This window comes from Neoarius graeffei, chromosome 6, assembly GCF_027579695.1.
Source record: "Neoarius graeffei isolate fNeoGra1 chromosome 6, fNeoGra1.pri, whole genome shotgun sequence".
Classification (NCBI taxonomy): domain Eukaryota; kingdom Metazoa; phylum Chordata; class Actinopteri; order Siluriformes; family Ariidae; genus Neoarius; species Neoarius graeffei.
The window spans coordinates 15,198,821-15,216,854 of NC_083574.1; positions in this window are offsets into that span (position 1 = coordinate 15,198,821).

Below are 18,034 nucleotides of genomic sequence, written 5' to 3' on the forward strand. Positions count from 1 at the left end.
TAGCAAATGATGTTTTCAGAGAACAGCTGTTTGTCCAGGATGATTTCAGAAAACTTTTTTCTGATCTCTATAAGACTGGAATTCAATCTTTTATCAGTGGCCCACTTCCAGCGAGAGGAAGTTTTGCATTTTCTCGACTCTTCAGTCTTAACACCTGGCTTGGAAAAACTTGTTTTTCATTTGGTATGAACTTCATAGACAATTTTAACCTTTTCTGAAATCGCAGAGAATTCTTCAAGCCAAATAGCACTGAACTCAGCTGGATTGGGACCAAAGTCTTAGTAGACCATTACAGACTTGCAATCTTTTCTCAGCCAGCATTGAGGAAAACAGTTGATAAGATGTCGCAGACTGACATAGTTACAAAAAACAATACCTCTACAAAGCCAAAACAATCATCTTTGCAAGTCGTCATCAAGGACACACAGACATCTGACCTGCCAGACTGCCAAGATTCAAAGACAGACTGCCAAAAATCAGAGACAAACTGCCATACAAAGAACTCACCAATTTCTCGCTCTTCTGACTTCACTGCACTATCTCCGTCTCCCACCTGCATGGATTTCCCTAATAGTATGCAAAGATTGCTCCCAATGGCTACACTCTCTTTTTCCAGCCCAAATCTGTTGCGGCAAGCAGTGTACCCAGTTCATCAAAACTGTGTTCACCCAGGACTTTCAGCTGGCTACAAATCTTTTCACCATCTAAAAGATACATGTCATCTCCAATCCTTTCACCCTCAAACCAAATGGAACATTTAGAAAGTCTTGTTTGATGTACTCTGGGTCCCTGCAAATGGGTGTAGTTTTGAAAACCAGCTGGGACCCAATATGCCTATGCCATTCTCTATTCCTGTGTTGATAAGAAATAGAAAACATAGAGCACATTTAACCCAGGGGGTAAACCAATCTAATCTCCTTCCTGTTTTAAAACAACATCAGAGTGCACAAGCAGATATTACTTCTAGATTTTCTGTAAAGCTAGCTCTTCTGAACATTAGATCACTTTCAAACAAGTCATTTTTAATTAATGATCTTATCTGTGTTTTTAAACAATGATACAACCCCGAATCCAAAAAAGTTGGGACAAAGTACAAATTGTAAATAAAAATGGTACGCAATGATGTGGAAGTTTCAAAATTCCATATTTTATTCAGAATAGAACATAGATGACAAATCAAATGTTTAAACTGAAAAAAAATTATAATTTAAAGAGAAAAATTAGGTGATTTTAAATTTCATGACAACAACACATCTCAAAAAAGTTGGGACAAGGCCATGTTTACCACTGTGAGACATCCCCTTTTCTCTTTACAACAGTCTGTAAACGTCTGGGGACTGAGGAGACAAGTTGCTCAAGTTTAGGGATAGGAATGTTAACCCATTCTTGTCTAATGTAGGATTCTAGTTGCTCAACTGTCTTGGGTCTTTTTTGTTGTATCTTCCGTTTTATGATGCGCCAAATGTTTTCTATGGGTGAAAGATCTGGACTGCAGGCTGGCCAGTTCAGTACCCGGACCCTTCTTCTACGCAGCCATGATGCTGTAATTGATGCAGTATGTGGTTTGGCATTGTCATGTTGGAAAATGCAAGGTCTTCCCTGAAAGAGACGTCGTCTGGATGGGAGCATATGTTGCTCTAGAACCTGGATATACCTTTCAGCATTGATGGTGTCTTTCCAGATGTGTAAGCTGCCCATGCCACATGCACTAATGCAACCCCATACCATCAGAGATGCAGGCTTCTGAACTGAGCACTGATAACAACTTGGGTCGTCCTTCTCCTCTTTAGTCCGAATGACACGGCGTCCCTGATTTCCATAAAGAACTTCAAATTTTGATTTGTCTGACCACAGAACAGTTTTCCACTTTGCCACAGTCCATTTTAAATGAGCCTTGGCCCAGAGATGATGTCTGCGCTTCTGGATCGTGTTTAGATACGGCTTCTTCTTTGAACTATAAAGTTTTAGCTGGCAACGGCGGATGGCACGGTGAATTGTCTTCACAGATAATGTTCTCTGGAAATATTCCTGAGCCCATTTTGTGATTTCCAGTGCAGAAGCATGCCTGTATGTGATGCAGTGCCGTCTAAGGGCCCGAAGATCACGGGCACCCAGTATGGTTTTCTGGCCTTGACCCTTACGCACAGAGATTCTTCCAGATTCTCTGAATCTTTTGATGATATTATGCACTGTAGATGATATGTTCAAACTCTTTGCAATTTTACACTGTCAAACTCCTTTCTGATATTCCTCCACTATTTGTTGCCGCGGAATTAGGGGGATTGGTGATCCTCTTCCCATCTTTACTTCTGAGAGCCGCTGCCACTCCAAGATGCTCTTTTTATACCCAGTCATGTTAATGACCGATTGCCAATTTACCTAATGAGTTGCAATTTGGTCCTCCAGCTGTTCCTTTTTTGTACCTTTAACTTTTCCAGCGTCTTATTGCCCCTGTCCCAACTTTTTTGAGATGTGTTGCTGTCATGAAATTTCAAATGAGCCAATATTTGGCATGAAATTTCAAAATGTCTCACTTTTAACATTTGATATGTTGTCTGTGTTCTATTGTGAATACAATATCAGTTTTTGAGATTTGTAAATTATTGCATTCCGTTTTTATTTACAATTTGTACTTTGTCCCAACTTTTTTGGAATCGGGGTTGTATCTGAACGTGCGTTGGCCGCACTAATTACGTATGTGGGGCGCACGACACACATACAGAGTCCACAAGTGGGACGTATGAAAAAAAATTGACATTTTGCCCAAACCTGACACCAGCAAATTGTACAAAAGACTCACGTCAGCCGTACGGAAGACACACGAGGCCTTAAGTTTGTCTTGCAACCTGAAAAAAACGTAAGCACCCGTAGAGTTTGTTTGACATGACAAAGAACCTCTGCGGCTGGTCTGCGGCCAGTCTACGGCTCGAAAATCAGCACGTCACACGCACGCCCTCCGTGCGTTTCTTTGCGTTTTTTGCACGTAGACCGGCCGTAGGAGCACGTACAGCCGGTTGTGACCGAGGCAATAGGTATAGCTCAACTATGAGAGACAAAATGAGAAAAAAAATCCAGAAAATCACATTGTCTGATTTTTAAAGAATTTATTTGCAAATTATGGTGGAAAATAAGTATTTGGTCAATAACAAAAGTTCATCTCAATACTTTGTTATATACCCTTTGTTGGCAATGACAGAGGTCAAACGTTTTCTGTAAGTCTTCACAAGGTTTTCACACACTGTTGCTGGTATTTTGGCCCATTCCTCCATGCAGATCTCCTCTAGAGCAGTGATGTTTTGGGGCTGTCACTGGGCAACACAGACTTTCAACTCCCTCCAAAGATTTTCTATGGGGTTGAGATCTGGAGACTGGCTAGGCCACTCCAGGACCTTGAAATGCTTCTTATGAAGGCACTCCTTCGTTGCCTGGGCAGTGTCTTTGGGATCATTGTCATGCTGAAAGACCCAGCCACATTTCATCTTCAATGCCCTTGCTGATGGAAGGAGGTTTTCACTCAAAATCTCACGATACATGGCCCCATTCATTCTTTCCTTTACATGGATCAGTCGTCCTGGTCCCTTTGCAGAAAAACAGCCCCAAAGCATGATGTTTCCACCCCCATGCTTCACAGTAGGTATGGTGTTCTTTGGATGCAACTCAGCATTCTTTCTCCTCCAAACATGACAAGTTGAATTTTTACCAAAAAGTTATATTTTGGTTTCATCTGACCATATGACATTCTCCCAATCCTCTTCTGGATCATCCAAATGCTTTCTAGCAAACTTCAGATGGGCCTGGACATGTACTGGCTCAAGCAGGGGGACACGTCTGGCACTGCAGGATTTGAGTCCCGGCGGCGTAGTGTGTTACTGATGGTAGCCTTTGTTACTTTGGTCCCAGCTCTCTGCAGGTCATTCACTAGGTCCCCCCGTGTGGTTCTGGGATTTTTGCTCACCATTCTTGTGATCATTTTGACCCCACGGGGTGAGATCTTGCGTGGAGCCCCAGATCGAGGGAGATTATCAGTGGTCTTATATGTCTTCCATTTTCTAATAATTGCTCCCACAGTTGATTTCTTCACACCAAGCTGCTTACCTATTGCAGATTCAGTCTTCCCAGCCTGGTGCAGGTCTACAATTTTGTTTCTGGTGTCCTTTGACAGCTCTTTGGTCTTGGCCATAGTGGAGTTTGGAGTGTGACTGTTTGAGGTTGTGGACAGGTGTCTTTTATACTGATAACAAGTTCAAACAGGTGCCATTAATACAGGTAACGAGTGGAGGACAGAGGAGCCTCTTAAAGAAGTTACAGGTCTGTGAGAGCCAGAAATCTTGCTTGTTTGTAGGTGACCAAAGACTTATTTTACAGAGGAATTTACCAATTAATTCATTAAAAATCCTACAATGTGATTTCCTGGATTCTTTCCCCCATTCTGTCTCTCATATTTGAAGTGTACCTATGATGAAAATTACAGGCCTCTCTCATCTTTTTAAGTGGGAGAACTTGCACAATTGGTGGCTGACTAAATACTTTTTTGTCCCACTGTATATATCTCCATCCATCCATTATCTGTAGCTGCTTATCCTGTTCTATATGGTCGCAGGCAAGCTGGAGCCTATCCCAGCTGACTATGGGCAAGAGGCAGGGTACACCCTGGACAAGTCACCAGGTTATCACAGGGCCGACACGTAGACACAGACAACCATTCACACTCACATTCACACCTACGGTCAATTTAGAGCCACCAATTAGTCTAACCTGCATGCCTTTGTACTGTGGGGGAAACCGGAGCACCCGGAGGAAACCCACACAGACACGGGGACAACATGCAAACTCCACACAGAAAGGCCCTCGCCGGCCACTGGGCTCGAATCCAGGAGCTTCTTGCTGTGAGGCAACAATGCTAACCACTACACCACCCATATACTGTGTGTGTATATATATATATATATATATATATATATATATATATATATATATGTATATAATGAGATGAGATGAGATTTATTTATGGGGGGGCCCTATTTTCCCATATATGTGTGTGTTTTATAACTCATATATAAATCCTATAAAGTGGTTTGTCATGTATCATTAAAAAGTAACAGTCTTTATTTCTTTCTTATAGAAAAAGTCTAAGTTTTATTTATTTATTTATTTATCTATTTATTTATTTATGGGGCGGCACGGTGGTGTAGTGGTTAGCGCTGTCAACTCACAGCAAGAAGGTCTGGGTTCAAGCCCCGTGGCCGGCGAGGGCCTTTCTGTGTGGAGTTTGCATGTTCTCCCCGTGTCCGCGTGGGTTTCCTCTGGGTGCTCCAGTTTCCCCCACAGTCCAAAGACATGCAAGTTAGGTTAACTGGTGACTCTAAATTGACCGTAGGTATGAATGTGAGTGTGAATGGTTGTCTGTGTCTATGTGTCAGCCCTGTGATGACCTGGCGACTTGTCCAGGGTGTACCCCGCCTTTCACCCGTAGTCAGCTGGGATAGGCTCCAGCGCGCCTGCGACCCTGTAGAACAGGATAAAGCGGCTAGAGATAATGAGATGAGATGAGATTTATTTATGGGGGGGCCCTATTTTCCCATCTATTTGTGGCCCAGTATTTATTATGGACAAAAATGATTGAAATCAGTCCAGTATTGAGTTTGAACATGATAACTGGCAACCGCAAAACAGCTATCTAATGTAATTCTGTTGGGAAATCATCAAAATAAGCCAATTTTTTTCACCACTAAAAGGCTCATAATATTATTTTTAAGTGTCTGACCACATGGAAAGTATGCCTACAGAGATACTCCTGTGACTATTTATCTCAGGGCCCGTTAACACGAGGACGCTGTCGGGTAAAAACGACTAAATATTTTATCAGAAGTGCCTTTCGTTTACACGGGGACGGCGTTTCCGAGGCTGAAAAATGGATAAAATTGAAAACGCCTTCCAGAGTGGATAAGTTAAAAACGGCCCCCGTTGCATATCCGTCTAAACTACCCAATACGCGAAACTCTGCTTGGATCTGCTCACGTCGGGTACACGTTTACGTCATACATATGTCATATACTGCACATGCCAGCCCGGGAAGTAAGAAAGTAAGTAAAAAAGTAAGAGCATGTCTGATTACATCGATCCAACGGACCTTCAAGCTGCTCTGTGTTTTAATGCAGTAGATGTGTTTTCCTGCTCACCCGCCCAGCTGGAGCTCCTCAGTTTGGTGTCGCCAAGTTACACACACATGCACACGCGCGCATGCACGCGTGCGCCGCCTATTCAAGCCGCTCGTGAAACCATAAACCCGAGACTGAAAACAAAACTAGCAGCCGAACGGGTTTATTTTGCTGAGATGGACACTGCCTTTTCTCTTCTTCACCGAAACAAGAGTGAGTGTTACTTAATAAAGGCAGATTAAAAGAGTTTCGGTTTGCTCCTGCTCCTCCCTCGAGCACTACAGTACCTCAGCTGGACCGGTGTTCTGTAAAGTTATCCTAGCAAGTTCTCATACAGACCGTTTTATTATTCAAAACAAGTCATTACAAATTATTTGACTCGGCCAAAGACTGGACCAATACGCACAAAACATAAAAATCGGCAAATGCGTGAAATTCTCACCGATTTTCTATCAGCCCAGCTGATCGGTGGGACAAAACTACTGTTGAATTTTCCTACCCTCCTGGATTTCGCGCATGCGTAGTAGGCTTGGTAGGATAACTTGACAGAACAGCGGCACAGATGTGCAGATCAGACAAGACGGAAGACGTTGCGCATGCGTGCAGACATAGCGGAGACATTTATGCGTCACCGTATAGACGCAGATTTCCTCCTTGAAAACGGTCGTGTAGACGCGGAAAAAAGTGAGAACGAAAACGGACTTTTGCGTTTTTGTTTTATACCGTCCCCGTGTAAAGTGGGCCTCACTAACTGTTAAATAACTGTAGAAAATGATTATTTCTACAGACATTGTTTTAGCTTTCTTTTCTTCAGAGCTCTGATGCAGTGTCCCATTCAGTGTCTGTGGTTGTTTGTTGCATCAGGGCTGTTTTGAACTTGATTCAGCTTTTTGAGCATTACACAATGCTCATCAATGTTAGTTTAGTATATCCTCGGAACATTTCAGGTGTTTTGGCAAGTTAAAGAGGGAAGATTCTTAAAGGGGAGGGACATCTGAAATGACATGAGTTTTTCATGAAAGCAGTGTCACATGGATCCAATCAGAACAAACCTCTCTCTCCCCATCTCTCTATTTATTTATTTATTTAAAAATGTCTTTTCCCTCCAGTCCCAAAGTTACTACAAGCAAAACTCCATCACTCGTATCCATTTTTCCAAGTCCTTATTTCATTGCTCTACAGAACATTAGAGCTTCACATCACTTAGAAACAAAAGAGAAGTTTGTTTGAATCATAGATGGTGCATTATTATGGTCTGAGCATTGTGTGACACTGCTTTTGCTGCTTAATTTATTTTTTTTAATAATCATTTTGTACCCTAGAAAGGTGAATGGGTTCTGTTGAAGCTCCAAGAAGGTCGCATTTCACTTTTAGCACTATTATCTCTCAGTAGCGTTGTAGTCAAGATCACCTAAACCAAGACTATGTCATGACCAAGACCAAAGTGTATCAAGACCGAGACAAGACCAAGACTTTGAGGGGTTGAGATTAGACCCCGAAGCCGTTTGTTTTCAGGATAATGGTTGGCTGATGAAATTATTGGTTGGCTAGCTGACTCAGCCAAAACCTTAATGGCTGCTGCAGCCAACAAAATGTTTATGGCTACAAATGGCTGATACTGGACGTCACTGTGTGGCATATATCCGGGCGAACGGATCAAACAAATGGGGGGAATAAATAGCAAATTACCACAGGTCCCCTGGTCTCTTACTTCATTGTAAATATAAATCTAGCAAGATTGTAGTTCAATGCTAATAATAAGCTAATCTGGATTGTTTGAGGAAGGCATCTAGCTATCTACTCTCACTAGCAATGACCAGTGAAGGACTGGCAGCTATCTTACTATGATGAAAGTAGAGTGGTGGAGTACTTTTTTTTATCAATCTCGAAGTATGTGAAACAAACAAACAAACAAAATACCTTTACACTTTCCCTCAGCAGCGGCAAAGAATGCAGCCATCTCGTCGATATCGGAGTCGATTGATGCTCTGGGTGGGTTCCTGGGTTCCCCAGTGTATCGTGGTAACGGTGTGAGGGGCAGGAAGCCAGACAGGTAGTCACAACGGCAAGCTTGTGGTGGCTCTCTGTGCTGTGATATCAGTTCTAAATCTCTACAGTGTATGCCTATACGTCTCTATTGTGTTACTACTAGTGTGTACAGTTGATCATGTTTGTGTCACTTTTCTTGTAGCTCATGATGTGGATAAACCCATTATTTGATGTACACAATTCTTAGTGGCTCAGCCAAATTTTATTAGATAGCGGCTCAAATTGGCTTACAAAATTATTGGCTGGCGGTGGCTCAAATTCTAAATGGCGGTTTTAGCGGCGCCTGGCGGCGGCTTCGGGGTCTAGTTGAGATCATGTCAAGACCAAGACCAAGGTAGGGCGAGACCAAGTCAAGACCAGGACCAGACCAGTGTGTGTGAAGGAGGGTGGGGGAAGGATGACAGCCGTTCACAGGAAGAAAATTTTCAAATTAGCAATGAGGCATGTTATTGGTCGGATTTGAAGTAGGAATTTTACATCCAATCATAGGAGCAATGTTAACAAATTAATCAGACAAAACACAGGCAATTTTAGTGAAATCCCCAGTTGTGGTCTTGACCAGTCTTGTAATAAAATCTTGAGTCCTCACTGTCTGAGACCAAGACTAAACTCACAAAATTAGTGTTTTTCATTTCACTTTGCAAGGTTGCATCAATCTCATCACACCACAGATGCCACCCAATTGGCATGTATTATATATGACTGAATCAGATTATACTTTTGACATGGATTTAGTGATAAGAAAATCTTCAGGATTTTAGCCCAGACTCTCCATATTATCATAAACATCTAGACTTTGAAGATATGTGATTTGGGTTCATTCAGAAGAAAACAGCAGATTGATTTGGATGAGGAGATGTCTGTTGTACATCAGGAACTACAATGCAATGGACAAATGCAAGGAACTCTCTGGTTACATCTCCAGGCAATTCAAATGAGATTTGTGGTACAGCAGGACGTAATATGACAGCTCATCAGACGAATCGATCCTCAAGGTATGGAGCTTCAAAAAGTGCAGTGTGGCATGTAATTTGGACCTGTATATAGCCTAAGCAATGTACACAAAACAGCTATAGTTGTCTATCAAATAGAACAAATAGACTACATGCCAGAAATGGTTCCTATTTTTTCTTCATATTTTTTGTGTATTACATTTTCCATTCCGGCGGCACGGTGGTGTAGTAGTTAGCGCTGTCGCCTCACAGCAAGAAGGTCCTGGGTTCGAGCCCCGGGGCCAGCGAGGGCCTTTCTGTGCGGAGTTTGCATGTTCTCCCCGTGTCCGCGTGGGGTTCCTCCGGGTGCTCCGGTTTCCCCCACAGTCCAAAGACATGCAGGTTAGGTTAACTGGTGACTCTAAATTGACTGTAGGTGTGAATGTGAGTGTGAATGGTTGTCTGTGTCTATGTGTCAGCCCTGTGATGACCTGGCGACTTGTCCAGGGTGTACCCCGCCTTTCGCCCGTAGTCAGCTGGGATAGGCTCCAGCTTGCCTGCGACCCTGTAGAAGGATAAAGCGGCTAGAGATAATGAGATGAGATGAGATGACATTTTCCATTCCATCCATTATCCATAACCACTTATCCTGTTCAGGGTTGCAGGCAAGCTGGAGCCTATCCCAGCTGACTATGGGCAAGAGGTGGGTACACCCTGGACAAGTTGCCAGATCATCACAGAGCTGACACATAGAGACAAACAACCATTCACACTCATCATCAATTTGGAGCCACCAATTAGCCTAACCTGCATGTCTTTGGACTGTGGGGGAAACTGGAGCACCCAGAGGAAACCCACGCAGACATGGGGAGGACATGCAAACTCCACACAGAAAGGCCCCTGTTGGCCACTGGGCTCGAACCCAGAACTTTCTTGCTGTGAGGTGACAGTACTAACCACTACACCACCATGCTGCCCTGTATTACATTTTTTTCTTGTACATTTATGACTTTACATTCTCAGAGAATATGTGAGGTTTTTTTCCTCATAAATTTATGACTTTAGGAAGTTATGAGTTTTTTCTCACAATATTACACCCCCCCCAGTTTTATATATATATTTTTTTACCTACAATTGCACACCATCATATGCCCGAATATGTGACTATTTTTATTTTCTTCTTTTTTTTCCTTTTCAAGCAACATCCCTGCTTCACCTCCTGAATATGCAAAGTCAGTAACAGTTATGAAAAGTCCAGTTTATGCTTTATGAACCAGCAGCAGCTGACCAGCAGCCATGAAATGCCATGTTTATATTAAAAGCTAAAGTAAGGTCTACTTCTAGTCAAATATCAAATTCATCAATTATGACATGGAAGACTTTATAATAGAACTGGCTGCCCTCTGGAACTTGACTGAATTTGAGATTAAACGTTGATATTCATCAGATTGAGCTTTTCTCATAAAAGAAAAGTACTTTTATTTCTGAGCTCTTTGAAAGGAAGCCAGTGGGCGAATATAGCATGCATCCAAGCTTTATTTCTTATGCCTTAATATGCTTTTTTTTCTCTCTTTTCATAGATAACCTTAATTGAATGATCAATAATAAAATATGACATGTAATTTAATGTACAGTATAATATATCCTTAATAGCTCTGCAATGTGAATAATTCTGTCTGACTGTGTACTAGTATATAAGAAGCAGATATGTACTTATAAGTAGTTGTAAATTGAGCAGAGATTTATAATCAGGCATAAATCTGATCCAATCAATGCTGAAGTTACATAGATAGTACAAAATATTCAGGATGAAATAAAAAGGATGAAAACACTGTGTGCAAGTAATGTCCTTAGATTTATTTATTTTAAGTGGGATTCATTATTGGCACAATGCAACAGGGTCATGTGCAAACCATGCACATGAAAAAAAATGCACTCATGACTGTATTTTCACTTAAATGCTTCATTCAACTTCAAGCATTCATGAAGATGTCCTTGGAAATCTCACCATTTTTCAGCTTCACATTGTGAAGGAAGAATTTTGAAGACATGCTCTGGATACAGTAGATATAATAAATAAACAATTCTAACAATGTAGTTTTTTTTTTTTTTTTGCCGACCTCACCACACTGGAGACGTTCCAATAAGCATGCAAATCAGGATGTCTTAAATCTTCAACTCCCTTTAATACTGCTTTGTATTTTCTATAACAGCTACAAATCACAAAAAAAGAAAAGAAAAAAATGAATATAGAATAAGTAATACCCACCCAATATCCAGATCATATTTTGCCTTGAGATATTTTCAGTCGAGTGCCTCTGTATGAGCCAACATCAGTATGCGGGAGATGTTATGTATTTCCTAAAAAGTTTCCCAACATCTGAGCGGATATGATGTGTCTTGTCAATTTCCTGGAACCTCAAAGTTATCCTTCCACTTTAAGGACAAGCAAGACCAATGTATTTCTAAATGAGCTGGTCCAAGCTTTTCAGGTAATTTTCCACTCCTAAGCACAAGTCTGACATGAGCTAGTGAAGCTCATATCAGTAATGCATGAAAAAAAAAAGAAGTAAATCCAGTCGTATAGTTTTTCCTTATTGTTTCTTGAGATGTTGTTCTCATTCTAGACCAGGCATGTCAAAGTCATGAGGTATCAGGCCATGCTCAGTGAACCAATAATTCATAAATGCTGTCTTCTTCTTTCTGATACTCCAGTGAGGGGTCACCACAGTGGACCTGTTCTGCATCATTGATTTGGCATAGGTTGCCAAAAATCAAAGATGCTCTTCCTGACACAATCCTTCCCAATCTATCCAGGCTTGGGATCAGCACTAAGTATGTACTTGCTTGTACAACCCAAGTGGCTGGGTATTTTTCTTCATCTGTATGTCTTTGACCTTTGGGGGGAACCAGAGCACCTGGAGGAAACCCATGCAGACACTGGGAGAACATGCAAAATCTACACAGAAAGGCCCCCCATTAGCTGTGAGGTTCGAACCTGGAACCGTCTTGCTGTGAGGCAACAGTGCTAACCACTGCGCCAACATCCAGAGCATAAATACTGTAATCCCTCATAAATGTGTTATCAGCATTAATCTAAAAGGGATGTTCTGAATCCACAAACATTGTCAGAACATCTATACATCTGTTCACTCATAATTATCCAGTCAGCCAATCATGTGACAGCAGTGCAGTGCATAATATCATGCAGATACAAGTCAAGAGCTCCATATTCACACAAAACAAGATCTCGGTGACTTTGAATGTGGCATGGCTGGGCTTGTTTGAGTATTTCAGAAAATGTTCTCTCCTGGGATTTTCACACACAAAAGTCTCTAGAGTTTACAGAAAATGGTGTGAGAGGAGGAAAAACACTTGCAGCAGTCCTGTGAGCTGTAATGCTGTGTTAATCAGAGAGGTCAAAATAGAATGGTTAGATTGGTTCAAGCTAACAGGAAGTCTACAGTAACTGAAATAATCACTTTTTACAAACATGGTGAGCTGAAAAGCATCTCAGAATGCACAGTGTGTCAAACTTTGAGGTGGATGGGCTACAGCAACAGAAGAACTCATCAGCTTTCTCTCTTTTCCACCAAGAACAGGAATCCAAGACTACAGTGGACATAGGATCACTGAACCTCGACCAGGCTTAATTTTCAGAATATTCAGCTATAATTGAATGAGCAAGGTTATGGGTGTTCCTAATAAATTGTCCAGTATATAGTTTCAGTCTGGACTTGAAATGGACAGACTGTACTGTACACATCATTAATCGACACACAAACTAGCAAATAACATAAAAACTGAAAAGCAAAATAAAGTAAATCTTATGATTACATAAGTATTCATTCCGGATGTTACGAATGGTGGATCAGTGGAAATAGGTTAGTGTAACTAAGGTAAAGTTAAAAGAAAAAAAAAATACAGTTGTGGCTCACTACTTAAAATTCTGGTCTACTGCTTATGAGGGTCATGAGTTCATATCCCAGCATTGCCAAGCTGCCACTGTTGGACATTTCAGCAAGGTTCTTAACCTGCAACTGTTCTGGGGTCACTGTATCATATATGACTCTGGCTAGGTGCAACTCAAAGTAAACAAAACTGTGGTTGTCAGGTGTTTTGTGACTTCTATTGTTTGGATTCAGTTTTGCATCTGCTCACTAGGACACACACACACACACACACACACACATTCACACACATAGGCAGTTTATAGTATTCAGTCCATCTCCTGGCATGCTTTTGGAGGTGGGAAGAAAACAGAGGAAACCTACAGGAACATGTGGAGATCATATGAACCAAGGATCCAGGAGCTGTGAAATAGCCACACTACACATTACACCACTTTGCAGCCCAAAGAATTCAGGTTGAACAACGTTGGCTGCACCAACTGTAATATATGCTATTGTAGCTGGAATTACCATAGCACCTGATTTACGGTACCCTCCATGGGGTCCTCAACTATGGACTTAAGACGTCTTTCTGATTACAAAGTCTTGTTGGAGAGGTGTATTGTTATTTTTCATTACTACCTCACTGTGCCAGGAATGGAGGAATGGGCAAGCTGCCTTTCTTGGATGTGACTCCTGCGGATGCCTTTTCTCAAGCTTCCTCTCTGGAATCAAGAAGAAGCCTTTATTTGTCACATGCATACTCAAGCACAGTGAAATTCCTCCTCTACATTTAACCCATTTGAAGCAGTGAACACATGCATGCACACATACAAGTGGGCAATGAGCACACACACATACCCAGAGCAGTGGGCAGCTATGCTACAGCACCCAGGGAGTAGTTGGGGATTAGGTGCCTTGCTCAAGGGCGCTTCAGCCCAAGGCCACCCCATGTTAATAATAATAAGTTCAATTTAACTTATGTTAACCTAACTGCATGTCTTTGAACTGTGGGGGACACCGGAGCACCCGAAGGAAGCCCACACAGACACTGGGAGAACCTGCAAACTCCACACAGAAAGGCCCTCGTTGGCCACTGGGAACCTTCTTACTGTGAGGCGACAGTGCTAACCACTACACCACCATGCCACCCCAATCAAATGCTGATCCCTTCCATGTTCCTGTACCAGTGGTCACCATGGAAGGTGCCTGTAGTACCTTGGTAGAATAGACATTTGAATGAGATGTTGCCTCAGTAGGGGGTGCATTTTGGACAGAGGTTATCCAGATTGACCTAAGCTATTTTCAGTCATGAGTACTTGGTAGGTTGACAAGTTACACTTCCAAAGTAGGGTGGCCTGGTGGTGTAGTGGTTAGCACTGTTACCTCACAATAAGAAGATTCTGGGTTTGAGCACAGTGGCCAACAGGGGCCTTTTTGTGTAGCGTTTGCATGTTCTCCTTGCATGTTCTGCCTGGGTTTACTCCAGGTGATCTGGTTCCCTCCCAGTTCAAAGACATGCAGTTAGGTTAACACAGGGAAGCCATGGGTTAGGGTTACCTTCAGCCATGGTCTGAAGGTTTGGGTTCACTGCTTCAGATGGATTAAATGCAGAGGAGGAATTTCACTGTGCTTAAGTCTGTGCTTGAGTGTACATGTGATAAACAAAGGCTTCTTGTGGTACTTCCTTAACACAGCTCTGTACTGCACGGATTGATCTTTGATGGCGGTTAATTAAACCAACAAGTCTTAATGAAATATAGAAGAAAAGATCAGAATATTCTAATTATGCAAATAACTTAATTGATACTGGACCATGCTAACTGTCATTAATCTTATGTAAGAAAGGCTTGTAAAATGAAAAATAAGGTCTGATATATAATAGAATGTTGCATTTTTTGGCTATTCATCACAACTCTTAAAAATGTCCTACTAAGCATGCCTTTGAAAACAGCAAAAGAGGTCAAATTTATATAGAACAGGGTATGAGGGACAAATAGCAAATTTACTTTGTCTACTGCAGTAATGAACTGAAGGGAACCAAACTGCATGTGTTGTATAAAATACAACATTAGGAAGAGAATGGTTTGGGGAAAAAAATAATTACCGATTGAAAATCGTATGTTTCTGTTTTTCTACATGCCTGTAACTGTGCTTGTACTGTATTAGGGAATACATTTTGATGGGGGGAGCATGTTGGTACAGTGGTTAGCACTGTTACCTCCCAGCAAGAAAGTTCTGGGTTCAAACCTTGTGGCTGACTGGGGCCTTTCTATGTGGAGTTTGCAATGTGCCTGGATGGGTTTGCTCTGGGTGGTCTGGTTTTCTCCTACAGTCCAAAGATACATAGATTAGGTCAAGTGGCTGTTCGAAATTGCCCATGAGTGTGAATGGTTGTTCATCTCTGTGTTGGTGCTGTGATAGATTGGCAATCTGCCCAGGGCATACCCTTCCTCTTGCCTGAAGTCAGCTGGGATCGGCTCAGGCTTTCCCCACAACCTTGATGGATAAGTGGTTTTGCTGATGGATGGATACATTGATGGATTTTGACTTACATTACTTGTGCATATTTAGCCTCCCTCTGCTAATAATCAGAAGAGGAAAACTCTGAATGAACCATGGCCTGCTCATTTTAAATCTCTACCAGAGTTGGGAATTTACACAATTTAAGGCAATCAAGATAGGGCTTGAGTAATCTTATCCTCTTTTGTATCATTTGAAAAGCAGAATAAGTGTACTTACCCAGTCTTTTTGGATTAATTATACTTTAAGCAACACAATTAGCACTGGCAGATTAGTATGTCTTAGTCCTCTCAAAGAGGAAACTCTGTGGATTTCCTTTTGCACCAGCATTGGTCTTACATTTGAACATTATTTTGAAAAAATGCAGTTAACACAAATCAATAACACTGCATCACGTTTTATGTCAACAACAAAATTCTCCTTTTATTCACTTCTGAATGAACAAATTGATGGGATTTGAAAAACACAATTATGCAATCAAATTTACTAATCAGTCAAGTTAATCAAGCTACTAATAACCATCATACTCTGATGATCTCAGGATGACTGCAAATAGACATTTTGTCTTAATTACAGTGCCTTGAAAAAGTATTCATACCCCTTGAACTTTTTCACATTTTTCCACCTTACAACCACAAACTTAAAAGTTTCTATTGATATTTTATGTGATAGACCAACACAGAGTAGCACATAATTGTGAAGTGAAACAAAAATGATAAATGGTCTTCAAAATTTTAAACAAATAAAAATCTGAAAAATGTGGTGTGCATTAGTATTCAGCCCCCTGTACTCTGATACCTCTAAATACAATCCAGTGCAATCAATTGCCTTCAGAAGTCATCTAATTAGTTAATAGAGTCCTACTGTGTGTAATTTATTCTCAGCATAAATACACTTGTTCTGTGACGGCCTCAGTGGTTTGTTAGAGAACACTGAAGAACAAACAGCATCATGAAGACCAAAGAACTCACCAGACAGGTCAGGGATAAAGTTCTGGAGAAGTTTAAAGCAGGGTTAGGTTATAAAAAAATATCCCAAGCTCTGAACATCTCAAGAAGCACTGTTCAATCCATCATTCAAAAATGGAAAAAGTATGGCACAACTGCAAACCTACTAAGACATGGCCGTCCACCTAAACTGACAGAGCGAGCAAGGAGAGCACTGGTCAGAGAAGCAGCCAAGAGGCCCATGATCACTCTGGAGGAGCTGCAGAAATCCACAGCTCAGGTGGGAGAATCTGTGCACAGGACAACTATAAGTCATACACTCCACAAATCTGGCCTTTTTGGAAGAGTGGCAAGAAGAAAGCCATTGTTGAAAGACAGGCATAAGAAGTCCCGTTTGCAGTTTGCCAGAAGCCATGTAGGGGACACAGCAAACATGTGGAAGAAGGTGCTTTGGTCAGATGAGACCAAAGTTGAACTTTTTGGCCTAAATGCAAAGCGCTATGTGTGGTGGAAAACTAACACTGCTCATCACCCTGCACACACCATCCCCACTGTGAAACATGGTGGTGGCAGCATCATGCTATGGGGATGCTTTTCTTCAGCAGGGACAGGGAAGCTGGTCAGAGTTGATGGGAAGATGGATGGAGCTAAATACAGGGCAATCCTGGAAGAAAACCTGTTGGAGGCTGCAAAAGACTTGAGCCTGGGAAGGAGATTCACCTTCCAGCAAGACAATGACCCTAAACATACAGCCAGAGCTACAATGGAATGGTTTAGATCAAAGAATATTCATGTGTTAGAATGGCTCAGTCAAAGTCCAGACCTAAATCCCATTGAGCATCTGTGGCAAGACTTGAAAATTGCTGTTCACAGACGCTCTCCATCCAATCTGGCTGAGCTTGAGCTATTTTGCAAAGAAGAATGGGCAAAAATTTCAGTGTCTAGATGTGCAAAGCTGGTAGAGACATACCACAAAAGACTTGCAGCTGTAATTGCAGCAAATGGTGGTTCTACAAAGTTTTGATGCAGGGGGGCTGAATACTAATGCACACATGGATTAAAGCAAAAAAAAAAAATCATCTGACTGAAAAAAAAAGCTCCATGTCGTTGGCCCCTACCACATCAGCGATGCGTCAAATTTTAAACGCCGTGTTGTCCATTATCCCCTCGGCCCCTACTTATAGTACATTTACATAATTTTAACAATGACTAAAGCTAAGGCAAGACTTTACCATTGTCATTACTGGCTATAAATGATGAAACATCAAGTTTTCAGCGCAAAGTGCAAATTTATTTCAACAATACTTTAGTAATGCACAGCAGTGGTTAAGAGAAAAGTGCAAGTGCAGTTGAACTTGAACCATGCTTTCAGAAGAGTGGAACAGAAAGAACTTGCAAGAAAAGTAAAGTGAAAGTTCACTTTTTCTGCTTCTTCGCAGTGAAGCCAAAGGCATCTAGTTTTTTGCCATTGCTTCCATAGTCTTTTTTTATGCCAAACTACACAAAAGCACACACCTGCCATTTTCACCTTTTTG